A 15,297-nucleotide genomic window follows, 5' to 3' on the forward strand; every position below is an offset into this window, starting at 1 on the left:
GCACCGTATTGTAGTTCTTTGTTCAGATGCTTTGACTCTCTTCTAGACTAGAATCATCATAATTGTAGCCAACGTAGTGAGCAGTTGCTAGGGGTTAGACACTTCACACGGTAACTCATTTAATCCTCGTGGCAAAGCTATAAGGTAGTTATTATGTTATTCTCATTTGGCAGGTGAGGAAACAGACGGACGTTAGGTGGCCTACCGAAGATTACATAACTAAGATTGGAGGGAAAGGACTGCTTCTTAACCTATTTTCTCATCCCACCACTTTATTTAAAGCTGATTGAGGAAATTAATATAAAAAAGGTGAATCGCCTAAAATCATACAGTTAATATCTAGTCATAATTGTAACCAAGGGCCTTTGAGTCCAAATGCAGACCATGTTTCTATATTGAATAGCACTGTCATATACTGAACCCTTTTACACCAAGTCACTTTGTATTAAGCACATTACATACTTGGTTTTATTTAATTCTTAACAACAGTTCTGTGGGATGAGGATTATTACCACTAATTTCAAAGATGAGAAAACATGAAACAGGGGTGAGTAATCTGTCCAATATCACTTGGACATGGAAAATGACAGAGCTAGGAGTCAAATCGAGGTTATCTGATGTCCAGTCCCAAAGTCTTCACTCCTGAGCCAGTGATTCATTCTTCCAACAAATATCTTTCAACAAATAATTGTTGAGCACCTATGTATGAAGCACTATTTTATTTTTATTTATTTTTTTAATGAAATTTATTGACAAATTGGTTTCCATACAACACCCAGTGCTCATCCCAAAAGGTGCCCTCCTCAATACCCATCACCCACCCTCTCCTCCCTCCCACCCCCCATCAACCCTCAGGTTGTTCTCAGTTTTTAACAGTCTCTTATGCTTTGGCTCTCTCGCACTCTAACCTCTTTTTTTTTTTTTTTCCCCTTCCCCTCCCCCATGGGTTCCTGTTAAGTTTCTCAGGATCCACATAAGAGTGAAACCATATGGTATCTGTCTTTCTCTGTATGGCTTATTTCACTTAGCATCACACTCTCCAGTTCCATCCACGTTGCTACAAAAGGCCATATTTCATTTTTTCTCATTGCCACGTAGAATTCCATTGTGTATATAAACCACAATTTCTTTATCCATTCATCAGTTGATGGACATTTAGGCTCTTTCCATAATTTGGCTATTGTTGAGAGCGCTGCTATGAACATTGGGGTACAAGTGGCCCTATGCATCAGTACTCCTGTATCCCTTGGATAAATTCCTAGCAGTGCTATTGCTGGGTCATAGGGTAGGTCTATTTTTAATTTTCTGAGGAACCTCCACACTGCTTTCCAGAGCGGTGAAGCACTATATTAAGCAAACAGGATCTGTGTCCCAGGAAGCTTACCTTCTACAAGGGAAGATAGATTGGAAAAACATGCGAGTATAAAATAAATCAGAAAGCGATATCTACCTTGAATGAAAATCAAGGAGGGCGAGGAATGGATTTGTGGGAGGATAGGAGTCTGTTTTATATGCGGGTCAGAGAAGTGCTCCCTGATAGGATGACATTTGATCAGAGCCCTGAAAGAAATGAGAGAACAAGCCATATACTGTATGTGGAATGTTGTTCCACGCAGAGGGAAAACCAAGTACAATTGTTAGACCGCTGTTGGCATTTTTGAGGAACAGCAAGGAGGATGGTAAGGCCGGAGTGATAACGAACCAGAAGGCTAGAAATGAGCTCAAAAAAGCAGCCATAGACCACATGACATGGACCACATCACGTGGGAACTTGTAAGCAATAGTTAGGAATTTGGATAATACTCTGAATTACATCAGAGATCACTGAACACTTTTGAACAAAAGAAGAACGTTGTGGCTGTTGAGTAGAAAATAACAAGGGTGCACGGGCCGAAGCGGGAAGACCAATTCAGCAGCTGTTGTGATGACCTAGGTGAAAGGTGAAGACCAGGTAGGTGGTGAGAGAGGGTCAGATTCTGGAGATAGGAATCTGGGGGTTTTGTCTTTTAGAGGAAGACTGGGACTTGCTGACAAATTAGATAAGCGATCTAAAACAATAATGAGTTTATGTGGTGCCAAAGGTTTTCTCCTAAGCAGCCGTAAAAATGGGAGATTGTGTTTACTGAATTGCGGAAAGAGATGGTTTGAGCAGTGAAAGCAGGAGTTTAGGTTTGTACGTGTCCAGGTGGAAATGCCTCCCCAAGTAGAGGTGTCTCCGTAGGCAGCGGGGTTTATAGGTCTGGAGTTTAAGGGAGAGATCTGATGGAGATGGAGATATAAATGTGGGAGTCATAAGGGGGAGTAAGTGGAGAAAGAAATAGGCCCAGTGACTGAGTCCTAGAACACTTCCAACACTTAGAAGTGAACGACGAGGGGGATATAATCATGTGATTTTTTTTTTCTTTAGCCCATTAATGCTAATTGCACTGATTGATTTCCAAATATTGAGTCAGCCTTCCCTCTCTAGAATAAAACCTACTTTGTCATAGTATATAATTGTTTTTACATGCTGCTGAGTTGTATTTTCTAATACTTTGTTTAGGATTTTTGCATCTGTGTTCATGGAGGAAATTTGCAGGTTTTTTATTTATGTATTGTCTTTGTTGGGTTTTGGTATCAGGGTGATAGTGGCTTCATAAAATAGCTGAGAAGATTTCCTCCTCTTCACTTTCTAGAAGATTGTGTACAATTGGTGTTAATTCCTTAAATGGTTGGTGGAAGCTTCCAATGAAACCGTCTGGGCCTGAGGATTTCTTTTCTTTTTCTTCGGTATCTCTCTGACTGTCTTTCCCTCTCATCAGTCTTGCTAGAAGTTTCTTGATTTTACTGATCTTTTCAAAGAACCAGTTGTTTCATTGATTTTTCTCTATTTTCTGTTCTCAATTTCAGTGATTTCTGCTCTGCTCTTTATTATTTTCTTCTGCTTTCTTTGGTTTTATTTTGCTCCTCTTTTTCAAGGTTCTTAGGGTGGAAGTTTAGATTATTGATTTGGGACCTTTTCCCTTTTCTAATATATGTATTTACTGCTGTAAATTTCCCTCTCAGCATGGCTATAGCTGTGGCCCACAAATTTTGATACATTGTATTTTTACTTTCATTTCTTTCTTTTTTTTTTTTTTTAAAGTTTGCTTTGAGAAAGAGAAAGAGAGAACACGAGCAGGGAAAGGCAGAGAGAGCGGAAGAGGGAGAATCCCAAACAGACTCTGCACTGAGCCTGATGCCGTGCTGGATCTCACAGCCTCGAGATTGTGACCTGAGCTGAAATCAAGAGTTGGTTGCTTAACCAACCGAGCCACATAGGCGTCCCTTACTTTCATTCATTTTTATGTATCTTTTTAAAATTTCCCTTGAGATTTCCTCTTTGATCCATGGAGTAATTAGAAATGTGTTGCTTAGTTTCCAGGTATTTGGAGATTTTCCTGTTATCTCTGTTACTGAGATTTCTAGTTTAATTCCATTGTGGTTGGGGATCATACTGTATTCTCTGTTTCGTGGTGCAAGATACGATCCATCTTGGTATCTGTTCTATGGTCACTTGAAAGTGTATTCTCCTGTTGTGGGTTGTAGTGTTCTTTAAATGTTGCTTAGATCCTGTTGGTTGAGGTGTTCTTGAATTCTGTTATCCTTGCTGATTTCCTACTTGTTTTATCAGTTTTTGAGAGAAGAACACTGACGTCACCACCTGTACTTGTGGTGACCACCCATAGTTCTCCTTTCAGTTTTATTCTGTTTTTGCTTCACACATTTTGTGGTGGTTTTGTATTTAGCATTTATGTCTTGACAGAATCCGGTGAAGATTGCTGTCTTCTCTATTGGTTTCCCCTTTAATGGTTATAGAATGTCCCTCCCTATCTCTGGTAATTTTCTTTTTTCTGATGTCTATCTGATGTTGAGATAACCACTCTTGCTTGCTTTTGATTAATGTTTGCATGATAATATCCCTTTTCATCTGTTCTTTTACTTTCAACCTACTTATATTCTATTTGAAGAGAGTTTCTTGTAGACAGCATAGACATAGGTCATATTTTGTAATCTATTCTGACATTCTGTATTTATTTTTTCATTGGTATACTTAGACCTTTCATATTTAATATAATTATTATGATAGAGCTTAATCTTCCATTTTATTTTTTGTTTTCTGTTCTGGTTTTTGTTTCTCTGTTTTCTTTTTCTAGCTTTCTCATAGGTTACTTGAACATTCTTTGGAATTCCATTTTATTATTACAGCATTTCTGAGTGTATCTCTTTGGAACCATTTTAATGGTTCTTCTAGGTATCACATTGTACGTAATTTATCTTTACCAGCACTAGTGAAGGATAGCAGCCTTACTTCCCTTTATGTCTCCTTACCCTCCCCCATTTATAATATAATTGTTATAAATATTTCCTCTACACATACATTTAGATCCAAATCAGACAGGGTTACAATTTTTGCTTCAACTATCAAACACAATTTAGAAAACTCAAAAGAATAAGGAAAGCCTATTATATTTATACATATCTTCACATACCATGTTCTTTCTTCCTCCTTGACACAAGTATTCCTTTTTTTTTTTTTTTTTTTTTTTTGGGACAGAGAGAGACAGAGCATGAACGGGGGAGGGGCAGAGAGAGAGGGAGACACAGAATCGGAAACAGGCTCCAGGCTCCGAGCCGTCAGCCCGGAGCCTGACGCGGGACTCGAACTCACGGACCGCGAGATCGTGACCTGGCTGAAGTCGGACGCTTAACCGACTGCGCCACCCAGGCGCCCCCCCCCTTTTTTTTTTTTTTAATGTTTATTTATTTTTGAGAGAGAGAGAGGGAGACATAGAATCTGAAGCAGGCTCCAGGCTTTGAGCTGTCAGCAGAGTCCCATATGGGGCTCGAATTCATGAACTGTGAGATCATGACCTGAGCTGAAGTCAGATGCTTAACCAACTGAGCCACCCAGGCACCCCTAGTATTCCTTTTTTTAATGTGTCCTTTCTGTTGAAAGAATTTCCTTTAGCTATGTTTTTTTTAGAGCAGGCCTGATGGTGATAAATTCTTTTAGTTTTCTTTCATCTGAGAATGTCTCGATTTACACTGCACTCCTGATGGGCATTTTGGCTCAGTATAGGATTCTGTCTCGATAGTTTTTTTTTTTTTTTCTTTTTTTTCTTTTTTTTCTCCCAGCACCTGAAAGTTATTGTGCCACTTCTTTCTGGCTTACATGGTTTCTGATGAGAACTCCATTTTCATTCCAATTATTTTTTCTCTATAGGCAAGGTATCATTTTTTCTGACTGCTTTCAATATTTCTTTTGTCATTCCTTTTCAGAATTAAATTATGATGTAATTATAATCAGTGTAAATTTCTTTGGATTTATCCTATTTGGGGTTCACTAAGCTTCCTGAGTATATAGATGTATATTTCTTGCCAAATTTGAGGGAGTTGTCGGCCATTATTTCTTTGAGTGGTTTCTCAGCTGTGCCCTTTTTCACCTCCTCTTCTGGAACTCTTAGATCTTTTGTTATGGTCCATGGGTCCCTGAGGCTCTTTTCAGTCTATTTTCTTTCAGTTGTTCAGATTAGGTAATTTCTCTTATTCATTTTTACAGCTCATAGTTTCTTCCCTGTGCCCCCTCCATTCTGCTCTTGAACTTGTCTGCTGACCTTTTCATTTGTTACGAATTTTTCAGTTCTAAAATTGCTATTTATTTTTTTCTTTGTATCTTCTATTTCTTTGCTGAGGCTTTCTATTCTTTCGTTTGCTTCAAGCAAGTTCAGAATTGCTCATTGAAGCATTTTAATCATGGCTGCTGTAATAACTTTGTCAGATAATTCTCACATCTGTCATCTCAGTGTTGAATGTATTAATTGTCTTTATTCTTTCAGTTTGAGATCTTCCTGGTTCTTAGTATGATGAATGATTTTTGATTGGACATTTTTGCATTATGTTCTGAGTGACACTCTGGATCTTATTTAAGTCTTCTGTTTTAGCTGGCTTTTTGTGACACCACTCTGCCAGAAGAAAGGGGTACCCCTCCCCCCCTTACTGCCAAGTGCCAGTAGAAGTCCAGATTCCTCACATGGCCTCCTTTGACACCCAAGGGGAAGAGCTCCTCACTACTGTCCGGTAGAAGTAAGAGTTCCACTCCCCACTTGGTAACCAGTGCACTGCACTAGGGGTGGCCTCATTATCACAGGACTGTAGTGAAAATCATAACTATCCACTAGGCCTCCTCTGACACTACCCCAATGATGAAAGAAAAGAGCATATATTCTTGATGTACACCCTTTTCTAAGCTAAGAGCCACTTTTCTAGAATATACTGCCTACCAAAGAACTTCTTGTCTAGTAGAAGGTATAGGCACATAGTGTTAGTGTAATGCAAGGCACTGTTTCACAAGTATTCTGTAGAGGACAGCGGTAAACAAAATGAGCCTAAAGTAATTTCTAGAAGGATTTATGGGAGGTCTCCTTGATTCCCCTCCTCCACCTTCTATTTTGTATATGCCTTAGGGTTCTCTCGTATACTCCTCCCTTGCAGGGCTAGACCCTCCAGTTAACTTTGTATCTCCCTTTCCTTGTCAAGAACTTAGCACAGTGAGTGCCACATAGTATATGCTAAGGAAACATTTCTGGGTAGGAAGAAGTAGGAAGCTACAAAATATCACGGTATGCTGGAGGTTTTGTGTTTATCCAGCTTCTTTTACTCATTTTAAAAAAATGTTTATTTATTTTTACAGAGAGAGAGAGAGAGAGAGAGAGAGTGCACATGAGCCGGGGAGGGGCAGAGAGAGGGGAGACAGAGAATCCCAAGCAGGCTCCACGCTGTAAGCACAGACCCTGACGCAGGGCCTGACCCCATGAACTGGGAGATCATGACCTGAGCCAATCAAGATTTGGACGCTTAACCGACTGAGCCACCAGGCACCCCTCTTTTACTCATTTATTAAACAAACAGTGAGTGGGACCTGCTTGGCAGACACTGTATCAGATGCTAGGAAAATCACAAGTAACTAAAAAAGTGTACTATTCAGTTGGAGAGACGCACGAATAAACCAGTCATTTTAACCCATAGCAGTGGTCCCCCAGTGTACTTTGCACACTACTGCCAGATAGGTACTGAGCATGTAGCCCTTCATCACCTGGTTCTTATTCTTCAGAAGATAGAGTTTGTGTAGAATGTATACAATGCGGGATTCCCATGCCTGGCTGGTCATCAGACTGACCTTGAAAACTTTTAGAATAGTTTCAGAAACATACCTGCCATCTCCTCCACCCCAATATAGATTCTGATTCAGTAGCTCTGGTGTGGGGCCCGGGAATCTGTACTTACATCACTCTCCCTTGATTCCGATAAGCAGACTGGGGGAACCGCTGGTGTAGTAGAAAGTGTGCGTGCAGCCTTTGGAGTCACACAGGCTTGAGGTGAATTCCATGTCTGACATTGCTTGCTGTGTGCCCATGGCATCACTTAACCTCTCTGAGCCTTGTGTTATAGTCAGCTTGTGGATGAGGAACTTTTATGCACATAAAATACCGAACATGCCGGGCATTTGGTGAGTTTTGTTCAACAAATATTAATTCTCTTCCTTCTGTCCAAGAACTCGTATTGGCAATTCTCAGGTCTGAACTCCTGTCTCTGGAATCTAAACCCAGTCTTTCTATCCATATGCTTGCTATTCAAAGTTAGAACTTCTGGAGATCATCTTATCTACCAAGTGTATGTTAGGTTGAAAAAACTGAAATTCATGGAAGTCACACAGCCAAGAGTAGAGCCAGGACGAGAATCCAGATAGTCAGATTTGTGTTCTTATTGCGGCCCTGTCCTAGAAACAGCCTATAAGTGGCCTAGCCAAAATCTAGAGCTATGATTGCCTCTTAAGAATGAACCTAGCAAGATCCTCCCATAAAGGATGATGTCATCTACTTGTAGGAATTACCCCAAGAGAAGAAGAATATGGCAGTTTTAACCCAGAATCCAGTTGAGGCATAGCTGATATTAAAGCTCTACCAATGAGAGAACCAGACCTTAGAACATGGCTGTTGACTCAGCAGGCATTTATCGAATACCTGCTCTGTGCCAGAAGCAATAAGCAAACCTGTCAAGTTATCACTCTTTAGAGCCTATATTCTAGTGAGAGGAGAGAAACAGTAAACAAATAAATAGTAGATAATCTTGTTTGACGGATGGTGCTAAGTGCTATTGAAGAAAACTACAGTCAGGGAAAGAAGATAGGGAATGCCAGGGTGGGGAGGAGTGAGGATGGGTTGCAGTTTCCAATAGGAGTGATCAGAGAAGGCGTCACTCAGGATTCACGTTTGAGCAAAGCCCTGAAAGAGATGAGAGAGCAAATCGGGAGGATACACGGCAGACAGCAAGTGCAAAGGCCCAGGTGATCAGAATGTCAGTCCTGAATGGTGTGTGGCTCACCTGCTCTGATGACATCTCTATCTTGTCTTTGCATTTACTAGATGCTTTCACTCTTCATCCTCCTGGCCTTTGCTTGTAACAGGCATTTTACCTCGAGCAGCCTTCATGCATAGCCCCAAACGTGTAGTCCCCGAATTCCAACACAAATCCTCCTCCCTCCGTGAACACTTCACTGTTGATGTTCATTTTTTTTCCCCAAATTTCTTTTGTACTTCCTTCTTTCTCCCTTTTTCACTTCTTGATTGTATGATACAGTAAGTACTCTGTGATCTCCCATCTTATCCTTGAAGTGTCTGTAAGGCATAGCACTTTGTCCTGTACAGATCGCTCCCATTTGTCTTCACCTGTATGCCATGGCCCGGGGATGGTCCCTGACCCATCCCCATGACAAGGCGGAGAGAGAGGAGAGAACCAGGAGAGGCCGTGGTGGGGAACAGGTTCGCCCATGCACTACAATTGCAGATCTCTTCCCTTGCCTCTTTAGTGACTGCTTTCCACAACCACAGTCTGGGCACACTGAGCTAGGAAGGTAGAGTTGGCCATCAGCAATCGAGAATTGGTTATTCAGGCTTAGGTTTTTTCAGTCCCAGTCTGCCACAGTTGAACTCTGGGTGGTATTCTCTACTCAGCCAGAGAATCCAAAGGCCTCATCCCAGTATCACTTTGGGCCAGAATGCCCCTGGTGCCGTCAGTTACAGCCACAACAGACCTCGCAGTGCCACTTTAAATAATCAGGGTTGCATTTTATAGGAAAAGAATCTGGAACTCCTGAGTCTCTAAATCTCTAAACAATTCTTTCTGTAATTGACATATTGTCACACAAGTGTGATTTCACGGCCCTCCCATAAAGGTATATGATTGCCTTTTATAGTCGTGTCAAAGTAGCAATTTGGTATACTCTCTTCCTTACAGAAAGCTGGTTTATCTCTTTCTGAGTCTATAACCCATTCTTTTGAAGATCTCCAATTGTGATAAATCTTTATCTGTAGAGTACTCCATTAACAGAATATACCGAAATCTACCCATTCTACTAGAGAAGGGCATTTGAGCGCTTTCTGTTCAGGGCAATTGTGGATAGTATAATCCAGAATGCATCTTTTGGTATGTTTGTGTACGCATTTCTGTTGGGTGTTTAGCAAAGAGTGAAATTACTAGATCATAGAGCATACGCATGTTCACCTATAGAATGATGCTGCCAAAGAGTTTTGCAAAGTAGTTGTGCTCCTACCAGTACTGAATGAGAGTTCTAGTTGCTTCATTTCCTCGCCAACACCTAGTGTTTTCTTTTTCTTTTCCTTTTCCTTTCTCTTTCTCTTTCTCTTTTTCTTTTCTTTTTTTTTTTTTTTTTTTTTTTTTTTTTGGTTTTTTTTTCTTTCACCTTAGCCCTTCTGGTAGGTATGTAATAGTTCAGTGACGTTTTAAATTGTATTTTCCTGACTAATGATGTTGAGTGTCTTTTCATATGTTGATTAGCCATTTGGACATCCTCTTTTTTGATACATCTATTCAAGTCCTTTTCCATGTTTCTTCTGGGTTGTCTTTTTCTTAATGATTTATGAAAAATCTTATATTATCAACATGAGTGTTTTGTCAGATATATAGCAAATATCTCCTCACTCTATGGGTTGTCTTTTCACTTTCTCTCTCTCTCTTTTTTTTTTTTTAATGTTTATTTATTCTTGAGACACACACACACACACACACACACACACACACACACAGTGTGAGCAGAGGAGGGGCAGAGAGAGAGACACAGAATCTGAAGCAGGCTCCAGGCTCCAAGCTGTCAGCCCAGACCCTGATGCAGGGCTCAAAACCACAAACCGTGAGAACATGACCTGACCCGAAGTCTGACGCTCAACCAACTGAGCCACCCAGGCGCCCTGGTCTTTTCATTCTCTTAATGATGTCTTTTGATGAACAGAAGTTGTTTAATGTAATCCAGTCTATCAATTTTTTTTTTATGGTTAGCCCTTTTCTGTATCCTGTTTAAGAAATCTTTGCCTACCCCAAGATCACAAAGATGCTCTTCTCTGTTTTCTTACAGTTTCTTTACATTTCACATTTGAATCCAGTGTCTGATGGAATCAAGACATACATATTTTTTCATATGGATAGGCAAATGACACAGCACCTTCCATTAAAAAGACTGTTCTTTCCACCGGGTCATTTCAGCATTGCCCTTGTCCAGTATGCAGATCTGTTGTACACGAGGGGGCTATTCTGTTCTGTTAGTCTGTTTGTCATTCTTTATGCTAATAACACACTGACTTTAATTATTATACCTTTACAGTAAACCTTAAAATCAAATAGCGTAAGAAACCACAACTTGCCAGTGTAACTTCTCCTCTTCAAGATTGTCTGTGCCATCAATTTTAGAGCATTATTGTTGCTTTCTACAAAAGTCCTTTTGGCATTTTGATTGGGATTATGATGACTCTAAACTGGTGGTTCTCATCCAAGAGCCATTTTTACCCTCCATGGGACATTTGGCAGTTTCTGAGGACATTTTTTGCTGTCACACCTGGAGTGATGCTACTGACATCTGGGGGACAGAGGCCAAAGATACTAGTAAATATCTTACAATGCATAGGACAGCTTTCGACTCACAAATAATTATCAAACCCAAAATGTCAATGGTGCTACTGTTGAGAAAGTCGGATTTAATATAATCATTGTTTCAGTTAGGCTTCTGTCTACCCTCTTATTGTTTTGTGTTTGACCCACTGGTTTTGCTTCTCTTTTTTCATTTTTTACCTTTTTGGGGGGGGTGTACATCAAAAGTATTTATTCTACTTTTACCACTGTCTGAACATATTAAGTATGTATTCTTTTACAGTTCTTTTGGTGCTTTACCCTACAGATTTCAACATGCATTCTTGATATGTTACAGTCTGATATAAATTATTTTATCACGTCCTGATACTCTAGACTCTTAATGCACATAACTCTTTTTACATCCCCTCCTTTGTAGCTTTTGTGCATTATTGTGCATTTTGGTTTTATATATATATATATATATATATATGTGTATATATATATATATATATGTATATATATATATATATATATATATATACTTACACTGCAAAAAACGTAAATATTGTTTTGTACAGTTAGTATTATTTTATATTGGTGTGTTCCATTGTTCTTAATTGCCTCCTACATACCCATGCTTCTCTCTAGATTCATTTTCTCCCTTCATTTTTTCCGTTAGTGCAGACCTGATAGCCATGTTTTTACTTGGTTTTTATCTAAACACAGCTTTATTTTACCTTCAGTTTTGAAAGATGGTTTCATAGGGTATAAAATGCAAGATTGGTAGTTACTTTCTCTCGGCACTTTAAAGATGTCATTCTGTTGTCTTCTGGATTTCATCATTTCTGTTAAGAAGGATCTATCAGGGCGTCTGGGTGGTTCAGTCGGTTAAGCGTCCTACTTCAGCTCAGGTCATGTTCTCGCAGTTTGTGAGTTCGAGCCCCACGTCCGGCTCTGTGCTAACAGCTCAGAGCCTGGAGCCTGCTTCTGATTCTGTGTCTCCCTCTCTCTCTGCCCCTCCCTCGCTCACACTCTGTCTCTCTCTCTCTCTCTCAAAACTAAATAAAACATTTTAAAAAATTAAAAAAGAAAAAAGAAGTGTGTGCCCGTCTTACTGCTCCATTAGTTTTAAGATTTTCTTCTTTATTTTTGGTTTACAGCAGTTTGACCATGATGTGTCTGTCTGTGTTTTTCTTTGTACTGCCAACCTGGATTTATTGAGCTTCTTGAACCTGTGGGTTGATCTCTTCCACGTGTTTGGACATTTCTCAGCCAATTGTCCCCCAGCAGCAGCCTTCTCTCAGAAGCCATGTATTTTGAGATCTCTGAAAACTGCAGTTTTGCCCCCTCAACCCCACATGAACCACATTAAATGCATTGTGGTTTCTCTTTCCTCAGTGACAGCCCTCGGCCTGGGCCACACTGTAATCCTGAGCTCATGTTCAGGGTCAACAAATGCAGCAAGGGTAAAAAATAAAAAACAAAAGAAACAGCTATTGACTATTGGCTCACTGAACATTCATCCCTCGCTAGAGTATTCATCCATCTAGTCCTTGTTGTATCCATGACTAGTTACGCTTTGAAAAGTATTTTTGGGGGCTCCTGGGTGGCGCAGTCGGTTAAGCGTCCGACTTCAGCCAGGTCACGATCTCGCGGTCCGTGAGTTCGAGCCCCGCGTCGGGCTCTGGGCTGATGGCTCAGAGCCTGGAGCCTGTTTCCGATTCTGTGTCTCCCTCTCTCTCTCTGCCCCTCCCCCATTCATGCTCTGTCTCTCTCTGTCCCCAAAATAAATAAACGTTGAAAAAAAAAATTTTAAAAAAAAAAAAGTATTTTTGTAGTTTATCTGGTTTTTTCTAGTTGTCAGCAGAAGTTTGGCCTGCCATACCTTACCACATCCAACTTCAAAGCAGAACGGGCACAATGTTTTTGAGTGCTTGTCATGTGCCAGATGCCCTTCTAGGTTTGAGATATATGATTGCCCAGTGTAAAGTTGCAATGACAGGGGCACCTGGGTGGCTCAGTGGTTAAGCATCTGACTTCGGCTTAGGTCATGATCTCGTGGTCTGTGGGTTCAAGCCCCACATCAGGCTCTGTGCTGACAGCTCCAAGCCTGGAGCCTGCCTCAGCCCCTCCCCTGCTTCTGCTCTGTCTGTCTCCAAAATAAATTTTTTTTTTAATTTTTTTTTCAACGTTTATTTATTTTTTTGGGGACAGAGAGAGACAGAGCATGAACGGGGGAGGGGCAGAGAGAGAGGGAGACACAGAATCGGAAACAGGCTCCAGGCTCCGAGCCATCAGCCCAGAGCCCGAAGCGGGGCTCGAACTCATGGACCACGAGATCGTGACCTGGCTGAAGTCGGACACTTAACCGACTGCGCCACCCAGGCGCCCCTCAAAAATAAATATTTTTAAAAAATAAATAAAGTTGTGAAGACAGACGTATGCATACACGATAATACAGCGTACTAAACACCATAGTGGCGGTATGCACAGCAGTGACCGTGAAGTAGGAACGAGGAGGAGAATGTGAAATAGCGCCACCTGTTCGGGAATAGCAAGTTTTGTCATTTTACATGGCTGCAGTTTCACGTGGAAGGGGTGAAGCCCTGAGAGATGAGGTTGCTAAGATAGGTGGGAGCCTGATGGCAAAGGGCCACGTGTGCCATGGTGATTAGGCAGGCTAGGGAGAGCAGTTGAAGAATTTTAAGCAGACAAGAGTGATCGGATTTTTGTTGTGGAAAGATTACTTACATGTCAGGGTGAAATGTGGATCCAGGAAGGGCAAGCACGTGAGGCCAGGGGCCAGCGAGGAAACAGTCAGTCCCGCATTAAATAGATGGTTATCGTCACCAACAGATTGGAAAGATATTGAAGGGGTAGAATAGATGAAATTGAAGAGAATGGTGGAATTAAGAGGGAGGTGGAAGAAAGACTAAGGTTTCTAGCTCAAGGTGAGGGCTATAAATCACAAAGGAAGCACAGAAGAGTGGGCAGAGAAGTTTAGTTTGGGATATATTGCGCGTTCCCACTTCGTTAGCTCCATTGCAGTTTGTGTCATATAATCTGAGAACATAATTCTGCGGGCCCCGGGTTATTTTCTTGAAACTCCTGAGACGAATAAGAGAGATGCAGAGCCCCAGCCCATCACCTTTACTCCAGCTTCAGCCAGACCCTCTGATTTTATCTACCTTGTATGCTGGGCTTCCACTTAAACATTGTATGTGAAGAAAGCTTTCCACACTAAAAAAAAAGTTACCAACAAACAGTGTTTCCTTTTTCATTCATCTTCCCATTTTAGGTCTCTGTTTCCTGTTGTTTGATGGAGCCCTTTCTCAAGTACTGGATCTTCCTTGGGAGGGTATGTGGGTAATGCCCTCTCTGAATCCTTGCTTTTGTTCTTGCAGTCTGACAGGTGACTATCTTGGCGGTATATAGGGTTTGGGGGCCACAGTCCTTAATTTGCAGTCAGCAGATACTATTCCATTGTCTTCTAGTGTCCCTTGTGGCAAATGAGAAAGCCAAAGCAAGTCTTCTGAGTTGTTTGTTGTCTCTTCCTGAAAGCATACATGATTTTTCTTTTAGTGTACAGGAATTTTACCAGAGTGTTACTAGGTGTGTATCCTTCTGTCTTTTCACTCTCCAGATAAATCTTTCTGCAACTCAGGAAAATGCTTCCGTTATTTATTTGTTTCAGCTCCTCCATCTGGTCCTTTGTCTCCTTCCAGAATTCCCAGCCATTTACACACTGGTTCTCCCAGGTCCGTTCTCCCAGTCTCACGAGTTCCATCTCTTTGTCCTTCTGCTCTGAGTTTTAGAGTAGCTCTACTTCATCTTCCAGGCCACTGATGGAATATCAGTCATTAACCATCTTCTTTTTTTAAAAAATTCCACCAACTGAGCTTGTTTGGTGTGGCAAGTCATGTACTAAAAATTCTAAGGGATGTCATTCACCTTGTGATCAAGCTTTTTATTGCTTTTATTATTTTTCAAATTAACAGAACCCCTTCTGTTAATCTAAGACTTACCACCTCAAAGAGTGCTGTGCCAGCTTTTCCTGCCTCTTGACTCCTGGGTCCCATTAAGTGGTTATCTTCCTTTCCTTCTGTTCCAACTACAGTACCAGAGGGGATGGCCCAGCAGCCTCTGGGTCATCAGCGTGTGGGCCGGTGCCAGTGGGGTGTCAGCAGTCCCAGGCTGAGCCTTCTGGCATCAGTGACCTGAGATAGGGAACATTTGAGCTTCCTCCCTTCCTTAGCTTCTCGGGGGGTCACAGCCACCAGGAGATATCTCCCCCAGTGAGCCTCACAGAGACCGGCTTTGCCCTTTCTTGCGGAAGACCATGGAACTCTGTGGACC

The 15,297-nt window shown here is 41.2% G+C and overlaps 1 protein-coding gene across 7 annotated transcripts in view; it reads left to right on the forward strand.

Moving 5' to 3' along the window:
• Nucleotides 1–15,297, forward strand: part of TTI1 (TELO2 interacting protein 1) — a 94,665-nt gene that overhangs the window by 847 nt on the left and 78,521 nt on the right. For 4 of the 7 annotated variants that reach the window (XM_047852067.1, XM_047852071.1, XM_047852072.1 and 1 more), the window contains exon 2: nt 174–309. The exons of 2 other annotated variants lie outside the window; for them this stretch is intronic. The gene's annotated coding sequence lies outside the window, so the exon portion shown is untranslated. Of the gene's footprint in view, nt 1–173; nt 310–14,275; nt 14,300–15,297 lie in introns of those variants that run through there. One more of the 7 variants, XM_047852069.1, reaches the window with a different exon arrangement.

Source organism: Prionailurus viverrinus, chromosome A3 (genome assembly GCF_022837055.1).
Source record: "Prionailurus viverrinus isolate Anna chromosome A3, UM_Priviv_1.0, whole genome shotgun sequence".
Classification (NCBI taxonomy): Eukaryota; Metazoa; Chordata; class Mammalia; order Carnivora; family Felidae; genus Prionailurus; species Prionailurus viverrinus.